At 50.9% G+C, this 10,309-nt stretch overlaps 1 long non-coding RNA gene across 1 annotated transcript in view; it reads left to right on the top strand.

The window, feature by feature from the left end:
• Positions 1–357: 357 nt before the first annotated feature.
• LOC134980854 (uncharacterized) overlaps positions 358–10,309 on the top strand; it is an 83,105-nt gene continuing 73,153 nt past the window's right edge. The window contains exon 1 of the long non-coding RNA XR_010190483.1: positions 358–722. This is a non-coding gene — a long non-coding RNA (uncharacterized LOC134980854). The remainder of the gene's footprint in view (positions 723–10,309) is intronic.

Below are 10,309 nucleotides of genomic sequence, written 5' to 3'. Positions count from 1 at the left end.
AGAAGATACTTATGACACATATTCTGTGTCATAAGTATCTTCTTTAAAATATTCTAATAATTTTAATACATTTAATTGGTTTGGGAGGCACTGATGACAATGGGAACGGGAACAGAGCAGGGGGTGGGACCAATCAGTGGGCTGTAAAAGCCCATTGAAAATAGTGGGGAAAGCGGCACTAGTATAAGTGCCTCGTTGACAGGGACAGCAGGTCCCTGTCACCGAGGCAGATGTGATTGGACAGCGGATCCAGCGCTGGATCCGCTGGTCCAATCACCTGTACCCATACGCAGCGGCGGGACGAGATAGCATTACCTATTTAGTTTCAGTTTCAATTCTTCCTGACGGAATGGGGGTGAATGGGGGCGGCTGGCTGAAAGGGGGTGCCGCGGCGGAAGGAGGTACAGGCGGCGCAATGCTTTTGAAGTCCCTGCCGGAAGACGCGCACGGACTCACTGGAGCAGCTGGGACGGCACCCTGCACCTTGTATAGCAACCACCGGCCGAAGCTGTCCCTGCGCTCCATGCCGATAGCGGAGGACGTGGACCTGCTGCTGTTGCAGTGAGGCTGGGTGCCAGGAGAGCAAGCTGCAGAGGATGGTGCGGGGCTATGTCACCTAGCTGTCCAACAGCAGGAACCAACGGAGTCCAACAGCGGGAACAGCTGTGTTGCAGGGAGAATGGAACTCTCTCCTGGCAGCAGACACTACACAGAGCAATATGGTAATGATGGGTTTCTGTGTGGGGGGGTAATGCTGAAGGGGGTTTCTGTGTGGGGGGTAATGCTGAAAGGGGTGCTGTGTGGGGGGGTAATGCTGAAGGGGGTGCAGTGTGGGGATAATGCTGAAGGGGGTGCTTTGTGGGGGGTAATGCTGAAGGGGGGTGCTGTGTGGGGGGGTAATGCTGAAGGGGGTGCTGTGTGGGGGGGAAATGCTGAAGGGGGTGCTGTGTGGGGATAATGCTGAAGGGGTGCTTTGTGGGGGGTAATGCTGAAGGGGGTGCTGTGTGTGTGGGGGGGGGGTAATGCTGAAGGGGGTGCTTTGTGGTGGGTAATGCTGAAGGGGGTGCTTTGTGGGGGGTAATGCTGAAGGGGGTGCTGTGTGGGGGGGTAATGCTGAAGGGGGTGCTGTGTGGGGATAATGCTGAAGGGGGTGCTTTGTGGGGGGTAATGCTGAAGGGGGTGCTGTGTGTGTGGGGGGGGTAATGCTGAAGGGGGTGCATTGTGGTGGGTAATGCTGAAGGGGGTGCTGGGTGGGGGGTAATGCTGAAGGGGGTGCTGTGTGTGGGGGGGTAATGCTGAAGGGGGTGCTGTGTGGTGGGTAATGCTGAAGGGGGTGCTGTGTGGGGGGGTAATGCTGAAGGGGGTGCTGTGTGGTGGGTAATGATGAAGGGGGTGCTGTGTGGGGGGGTAATGCTGAAGGGGGTGCTGTGTGGTGGGTAATGCTGAAGGGGGTGCTGGGTGGTGGGTAATGCTGAAGGGGGTGCTGGGTGGGGGGGTAATGCTGAAGGGGGTGCTGTGTGTGTGGGGGGGGTAATGCTGAAGGGGGTGCTGTGTGGGGGGTAATGCTGAAGGGGGTGCTGTGTGGTGGGTAATGCTGAAGGGGGTGCTGTGTGATGGGTAATGCTGAAGGGGGTGCTGTGGTGGGGGGTGGGGTAATGATGAGAGGGTGCTGTGTGGTGGGTAATGCTGAAGGGGGTGCTGTGTGGTGGGTAATGCTGAAGGGGGTGCTGTGTGGTGGGTAATGCTGAAGGGGGTGCTGTGTGGTGGGTAATGCTGAAGGGGGTGCTGTGTGATGGGTAATGCTGAAGGGGGTGCTGTGTGGTGGGTAATGATGAGAGGGTGCTGTGTGGTGGGTAATGCTGAAGGGGGTGCTGTGTGGTGGGTAATGCTGAAGGGGGTGCTGTGTGGTGGGTAATGCTGAAGGGGGTGCTGTGTGGTGGGTAATGCTGAAGGGGGTGCTGTGTGGTGGGTAATGCTGAAGGGGGTGCTGTGTGGTGGGTAATGATGAGAGGGTGCTGTGTGGGGGGTAATAACGAGAGGGTGCTGTGTGTTGGGTAATAACAGAGGCATTTTCTTTTGTGGGGCACTTATTTTCATCACAATGGTTTAGAATAACAAGCAAATTGTGGTGTGTGTGTGTGTGTGTGTGTGTGTGTGTGTGTGTGTGTGTGTGTGTGTGTGGGGGGGTGTTACCAGTCCCCTACTTTGCCAGGGGCACTCAGACTCCTAGATACACCCTTGCCACTCAGGCAGAGGCAAGTGCATCGTGCGGTGGCCGGCGCTCTCTCCCCTCCTCCTCTATCCTCTCCCAGGCAGCAGTCTCAGCAACAGCACCAGCGCCTCTGCACAGGACACATGGACCCAGGTGAGAGGGGGAGGTGATTGGGCAGGGGGGCAGTAATGTGGGCAGCTCACACCCACATCAGGGACCCTCCCGGTACAGGGTTGCAGACAGTGGTGGATTCAAGGGGGGGGGGGGGGGGGGGGGGGGGAGTGCCAAGGCACATACCCTCCCTGTTATTTTCGGGGCATATATTTTTTTTTAACTGTTGTTCTTTTATCATTGTTGCTGCCAGGCAGCTGTTTCAGTTGCTGCTACTTGCACAGGACCTCCGTTCTGTGTCTTCCCCAGCTATCTCCCTATCCTCTCTCTGTGTCCTCTGACCCCAGCTGCCCGCAGCCAATTAAGGTGTTGGAAAAAGTAAAAATGGAAGGGGACATGGATCGCAGATGGGCTGCTGGGAGGATGTTGGCTGCATCAGTGCGGGGGGTGTTGGTTCTGCACAGTCCAGAAAACATTTTATGACCTGTTGCTTTGCTGCTGTGGTTAGTACTCAGCTAGTCAGGTAATGCAGCAGCCCCTCGGCCCCAGGTCTCCCTGGACCCAGTATAAAATCCCGACGGTCGGGATCCCGGCGGACAGGAGACTAACGACAGAATCCTGATATCAAGGCAGTGAGTCCCACACTATTCTATTCCCCCTCGGGTGGTGGTGTGGACCATCACCCGAGTGTGAATACAGGCCTTTGGTCAGGATTTCGACTGATAGCATTTCCCCTGCTGTCGGGATTCCATTGTCAGTATTTCGACCTCTGGGAAATGAACCGCATCCTCCCTCAGACAATGCAGCATTTTTATCCCATTTAGAATGCAGTCCGGACTCCAATGTGTGAGGGCCTCTGGGAGCCCACTCCATCCACCCCCCATCCTATATTCTGACCCCGAGAATGGGGCTTCACTTGGTGCCTCCCCAGCCATTGACCTCACCGCACGTCACTGCATCTATTATATATAACAACAAAAAACTACAATAATATAGAGGGAACGCACATATACATATAGAATAAACAATTTATTTTTAATATATTAAAACAGCTGTACTAAATAGTCTCAGAATCGTACTGTAAAAAATCGATGTAATTACCACATTAGAAACATATAATGATTATATATCAAAGTTCATGTATAATCCATTGGTATTATTGGAAAAGGAGGTAGAATAGGTGCATGGTATTTACCAGTATAAAAGTTCCACTTTACCATTAACTCAAATGTACTATGGAGGACAAGACCGCATAAAGGCCCTCATTCCGAGTTGTTCGCTCGCAAGCTGCTTTTAGCAGCTATGCACACGCTAAGCCGCCGCCTACTGGGAGTGAATCTTAGCTTATCAAAATTGCGAACGAAAGATTAGCAAAATTGCAAATAGACACTTCTTAGCAGTTTCTGAGTAGCTCCACACTTACTCGGCATCTGCGATCAGTTCAGTGCTTGTCGTTCCTGGTTTGACGTCACAAACACACAAAGCGTTCGCCCAGACACTCCTCCGTTTCTCCAGCCACTCCCGCGTTTTTCCAGAAACGGTAGCGTTTTTTCACACACTCCCATAAACGGCCAGTTTCCGCCCAGAAACACCCACTTCCTGTCAATCACATTACGATCACCAGAACGAAGAAAAAACCTAACTGCATAGCAAATTTACTTGGCGCAGTCGCACTGTGGACATTGCGCATTAGCGACTAATCGCTCCGTTGCGAGAAAAAAATAACGAGCGAACAACTCGGAATGACCCCCAAAGTATGAATGGTCCATATAAAGCACACTTTAAGATGCTGCTTTATGGATAGTTTAGTTTGCAGACAGCGGACATTGATATGATCCTCCAGGCAGGGGTGTAGCCAGAACTTTATGGGCCCCATACAGTGGCAAACGCAGGATTTGCATGGGGGGGTTTCCAGAACTGGGTGGAGCCAATCACGGGGGTGGGGACTGAGGTGACCCAGTATATGCTGGGTCCGTAAAACTAGTGTGTGTGTGTGTGTGTGTGTGTGTGTGTGTGTGTGTGTGTATGTATGTATATGTATATATATATTTCTCTAACGTCCTAAGTGGATGCTGGGGACTCCGTAAGGACCATGGGGAATAGCGGCTCCGCAGGAGACTGGGCACATCTAAAGAAAGCTTTAGGACTATCTGGTGTGCACTGGCTCCTCCCCCTATGACCCTCCTCCAAGCCTCAGTTAGATCTCTGTGCCCGAACGAGAAGGGTGCACACTAGGGGCTCTCCTGAGCTTCTTAGTGAAAGTTTTAGTTTAGGTTTTTTATTTTCAGTGAGACCTGCTGGCAACAGGCTCACTTCATCGAGGGACTAAGGGGAGAAGAAGCGAACTCACCTGCGTGCAGAGTGGATTGGGCTTCTTAGGCTACTGGACATTAGCTCCAGAGGGACGATCACAGGCCCAGCCATGGATGGGTCCCAGAGCCGCGCCGCCGGCCCCCTTACAGAGCCAGAAGACAGAAGAGGTCCGGAAAATCGGCGGCAGAAGACATCCTGTCTTCACCAAGGTAGCGCACAGCACTGCAGCTGTGCGCCGTTGCTCCTCAGCACACTTCACACTTCGGTCACTGAGGGTGCAGGGCGCTAGGGGGGGGCGCCCTGAGCAGCAATAAAAACACCTTGGCTGGCGAAAATACATCACATATAGCCCCCAGGGCTATATGGATGAATTTTAACCCCTGCCAGAATCCATAAAAAAGCAGGAGAAAAGTCCGCGAAAAAGGGGCGGAGCCTATCTCCTCAGCACACTGGCGCCATTTTCCCTCACAGCTCAGTTGGAGGGAAGCTCCCCTGGCTCTCCCCTGCAGTCACTACACTACAGAAAGGGTTAAAAAAGAGAGGGGGGCACTAATTAGGCGCAGTATTAACAATACAGCAGCTATAAGGGGAAAAACACTTATATAAGGTTATCCCTGTATATATATAGCGCTTTGGTGTGTGCTGGCAAACTCTCCCTCTGTCTCCCCAAAGGGCTAGTGGGGTCCTGTCCTCTATCAGAGCATTCCCTGTGTGTGTGCTGTATGTCGGTACGTTTGTGTCGACATGTATGAGGAGAAAAATGATGTGGAGACGGAGCAGATTGCCTGTAATAGTGATGTCACCCCCTAGGGGGTCGACACCTGAGTGGATGAACTGTTGGAAGGAATTACGTGACAGTGTCAGCTCTGTATAAAAGACAGTGGTTGACATGAGACAGCCGGCTACTCAGCTTGTGCCTGTCCAGACGTCTCATAGACCGTCAGGGGCTCTAAAGCGCCCGTTACCTCAGATGGCAGATATAGACGCCGACACGGATACTGACTCCAGTGTCGACGGTGAAGAGACAAATGTGACTTCCAGTAGGGCCACACGTTACATGATTGAGGCAATGAAAAATGTTTTACACATTTCTGATAATACGAGTACCACCAAAAAGGGGTATTATGTTCGGTGAGGAAAAACTACCTGTAGTTTTCCTGAATCTGAGAAATTAAATGAGGTGTGTGATGATGCGTGGTTTTCCCCCGATAACAACTGATAATTTCTAAAATGTTATTGGCATTATATCCTTTCCCGCCAGAGGTTAGGGTGCGTTGGGAAACACCCCTAGGGTGGATAAAGCGTTCACACGCTTGTAAGGGCTCTACCCTCTCCTGAGATGGCCGCCCTTAAAGATCCTGCTGATAGAAAGCAGGAGGGCATCCTAAAAGGTATTTACACACATACTGGTGTTATACTGCGACCAGCAATCGCCTCAGCCTGGATGTGCAGTGCTGGGTTGGCGTGGTCGGATTCCCTGACTGAAAATATTGATACCCTAGATAGGGACAGTATATTTTTGCCTATAGAGCATTTAAAAGATGCATTTCTATATATGCGTGATGCACAGCGGAATATTTGCCGACTGGCATCAAGTCTAAGTGCGTTGTCCATTTCTACCAGTAGAGGGTTATGGACACGTCAGTGGTCAGGTGATGCGTATTCCAAACGGCATTTGGAAGTATTGCCTTAATAAGGGGAGGAGTTATTTGGGGTCGGTCTTTCAGACCTGGTGGCCACGGCAACAGCTGGGAAATCCACGTTTGTACCCCAGGTCGCCTCTCAACATGAGAAGACGCCGTATTATCAGGCGCAGTCTTTTCGTGGACAAGCGGGCAAAATGTTCCTCATTTCTGCCCCGTGACAGAGGGAGAGGAAAAAGGCTGCAGAAATCAGCCAGTTCCCAGGAACAGAAACCCTCTCCCGCCTCTGCCAAGCCCTCAGTATGACGCTGGGGCTTTACAAGCAGAATCAGGCACGGTGGGGGGCCCGTCTCAATGAATTTCAGCGCGCAGTGGGCTCACTCGCAAGTAGACCCCTGGATCCTTCAGGTGATATCTCAGGGGTGCAAATTAGAATTCGAGACGTCTCCCCCTCGCCGTTTTCCTAAAGTCGGCTTTACCGATGTCTCCTTCTGACAGGGAGACAGTTTTGGAAGCCATTCACAAGCTGTATTCCCAGCAGGTGATAATCAAGGTACCCCTCCTGCAACAGGGAACGGGGTATTATTCCACACTGTTGTGGTACCGAAGCCGGACGGCTCGGTGAGACCGATTCTAAATCTAAAATCTTTGAACACTTACATACAGAGGTTCAAATTCAAGATTGAGTCACTCAGAGCAGTGATTGCGAACCTGGAAGAAGGGGACTACATGATGTCTCGGGACATCAAGGATGCTTACCTTCATGTCAAAATTTACCCTTCTCACCAAGGGTACCTCAGGTTTATGGTACAGAACTGTCACTATCAGTTCAGACTCTGCCGTATGGATGGTCCACGGCACCCCGGGTCTTTACCAAGGTAATGGCCGAAATGATGATATTCCTTCGAAGGAAGGGAATTTTAGTTATCCCTTACTTGGACGATTCCCTGATAAGGGTAAGATCCAGGGAACAGTTGGAGGTCGGTGTAGCACTATCTCAGGTAGTGTTGCGGCAGCACGATTGGATTCTCAATATTCCAAAATCGCAGCTGGTTCCGACGACTTGTCTTCGGTTCCTAGGGATGATCCTGGACACAGTCCAGAAAAAGGTGTTTCTCCCGGAGGGGAAAGACAGGGAGTTATCCGAGCTAGTCAGGAACCTCCTAAAACCGAGCCAAGTCTCAGTGCATCAATGCACAAGGGTTCTGGGTAAAATGGTGGCTTCCTACGAAGCAATCCCATTCGGCAGATTCCACGCAAGAACTTTCCAGTGGGACCTGCTGGACAAATGGTCCGGGTCGCATCTTCAGATGCATCAGCGGATAACCCTGTCACCAAGGACAAGGGTGTCCCTCCTGTGGTGGTTGCAGAGTGCTCATCTTCTAGAGGGCCGCAGATTCGGCATTCAAGACTGGGTCCTGGTGACCACGGATGCCAGCCTGCGAGGCTGGGGAGCAGTCACACAGGGAAGGAATATCCAGGGCTTATGGTCAAGCCTGGAGACATCACTTCACATAAATATCCTGAAGCTAAGGGCCATTTACAATGCTCTAAGCTTAGCAAGACCTCTGCTTCAAGGTCAGCCGGTGTTGATCCAGTCGGACAACATCACGGCAGTCACCCACGTAAACAGACAGGGTGGCACAAGAAGCAGGAGGGCAATGGCAGAAGCTGCAAGGATTCTTCGCTGGGCGGAAAATCATGTGATAGCACTGTCAGCAGTATTCATTCCGGGAGTGGACAACTGGGAAGCAGACTTCCTCAGCACGACCTCCACCCGGGAGAGTGGGGACTTCACCCAGAAGTCTTCCACATGATTATAAACCGTTGGGAAAAACTCGACAGGTATTGCGCCAGGTCAAGGGACCCTCAGGCAATAGCTGTAGACGCTCTGGTAACACCGTGGGTGTACCAGTCAGTGTATGTGTTCCCTCCTCTGCCTCTCATACCCAAGGTACTGAGATTGATAAGATGGAGAGGAGTAAGCACTATATTCGTGGCTCCGGATTGGCCAAGAAGGACTTGGTAACCGGAACTTCAAGAGATGCTCACGGAGGATCCGTGGCCTCTACCTCTAAGAAGGGACCTGCTCCAACAAGGACCCTGTCTGTGGTCCAAGACTTACCGCGGCTGCGTTTGACGGCATGGCGGTTGAACACCGGATCCTGAAGGAAAAAAGGCATTCCGGATGAAGTCATCCCTATCCTGATCAAAGCCAGGAAGGATGTAACCGCAAAACATTATCACCGCATTTGGCGAAAATATGTTGCGTGGTGCGAGGCCAGTAAGACCCGACGGAGGAAATTCAACTGGGTCGATTCCTACATTTCTTGCAAACAGGAGTGTCTATGGGCCTGAAATTGGGGTCCATTAAGGTTCAAATTTCGGCCCTGTCAATTTTCTTCCAAAAAGAACTAGCTTCAGTCCCTGAAGTTCAGACGTTTGTAAAAGGGGTACTGCATATACAGCCTCCTTTTGTGCCTCCAGTGGCACTTTGGGATCTCAATGTAGTTTTTTGGGTTCCAAAAGTCACATTGGTTTGAACCACTTAAATCTGTGGAGTTAAAATATCTCACATGGAAAGTGGTCATGCTGTTGGCCCTGGCCTGGGCCAGGCGCGTGTCAGAATTGGCGGCTTTATCCTGTAAAAGCCCTTATCTGATTTTCCATTCGGACAGGGCGGAATTGAGGACTCGTCCTCAGTTTCTCCCTAAGGTGGTTTCAGCGTTTCACCTGAACCAACCTATTGTGGTGCCTGCGGCTACTAGGGACTTGGAGGACTCCAAGTTGCTAGACGTTGTCAGGGCCCTGAAAAAATATATGTTTCCAGGACGGCTGGAGTCAGAAAATCTGACTCGCTGTTTATCCTGTATGCACCCAACAAGCTGGGTGCTCCTGCTTCTAAGCAGACTATTGCTCGTTGGATTTGTAGTACAATTCAGCTTGCACATTCTGTGGCAGGCCTGCCACAGCCAAAAATCTGTAAATGCCCACTCCACAAGGAAGGTGGGCTCATCTTGGGCGGCTGCCCGAGGGGTCTCGGCTTTACAACTTTGCCGAGCAGCTACTTGGTCAGGAGCAAATACGTTTGTAAAATTCTACAAAATTGATACCCTGGCTGAGGAGGACCTGGAGTTCTCTCAATTGGTGCTGCAGAGTCATCCGCACTCTCCCGCCCGTTTGGGAGCTTTGGTATAATCCCCATGGTCCTTACGGAGTCCCCAGCATCCACTTAGGACGTTAGAGAAAATAAGAATTTACTTACCGATAATTCTATTTCTCGTAGTCCGTAGTGGATGCTGGGCGCCCATCCCAAGTGCGGATTGTCTGCAATACTGGTACATAGTTATTGTTACCAAAAAATCGGGTTATTGCTGTAGTGAGCCATCTTTTCTAGAGGCTCCTCTGTTATCATGCTGTTAACTGGGTTCAGATCACAAGTTGTACAGTGTGATTGGTGTGGCTGGTATGAGTCTTACCCGGGATTCAAAATCCTTCCTTATTGTGTACGCTCGTCCGGGCACAGTATCCTAACTGAGGCTTGGAGGAGGGTCATAGGGGGAGGAGCCAGTGCACACCAGATAGTCCTAAAGCTTTCTTTAGATGTGCCCAGTCTCCTGCGGAGCCGCTATTCCCCATGGTCCTTACGTAGCATCCACTACGGACTACGAGAAATAGAATTATCGGTAAGTAAATTCTTATTATATATATATATATATATATATATATATATATATATATATATATATATATATATATATATATATATATATGTATATATATGTATATATATATATATTAGTGATGAGCGGGTTCGGATCCTCGGGATCCGACCCGCCCGAACTTCACCTTTTTTTTACACGGGTCCGAGCGACTCGGATCCTCCCGCCTTGCTCGGTTAACCCGAGAGCGCCCGAACGTCATCATCCCGCTGTCGGATTCTCGCGAGATTCGGATTCTATATAAGGAGCCGCGCGTCGCCGCCATTTTCACACGTGCATTGAGATTGATAGGGAGAGGACGTGGCTGG

Source organism: Pseudophryne corroboree, chromosome 1 (assembly GCF_028390025.1).
Source record: "Pseudophryne corroboree isolate aPseCor3 chromosome 1, aPseCor3.hap2, whole genome shotgun sequence".
NCBI classification, from domain to species: Eukaryota; Metazoa; Chordata; class Amphibia; order Anura; family Myobatrachidae; genus Pseudophryne; species Pseudophryne corroboree.
This window is presented reverse-complemented; position numbering and strand designations above follow the sequence as displayed.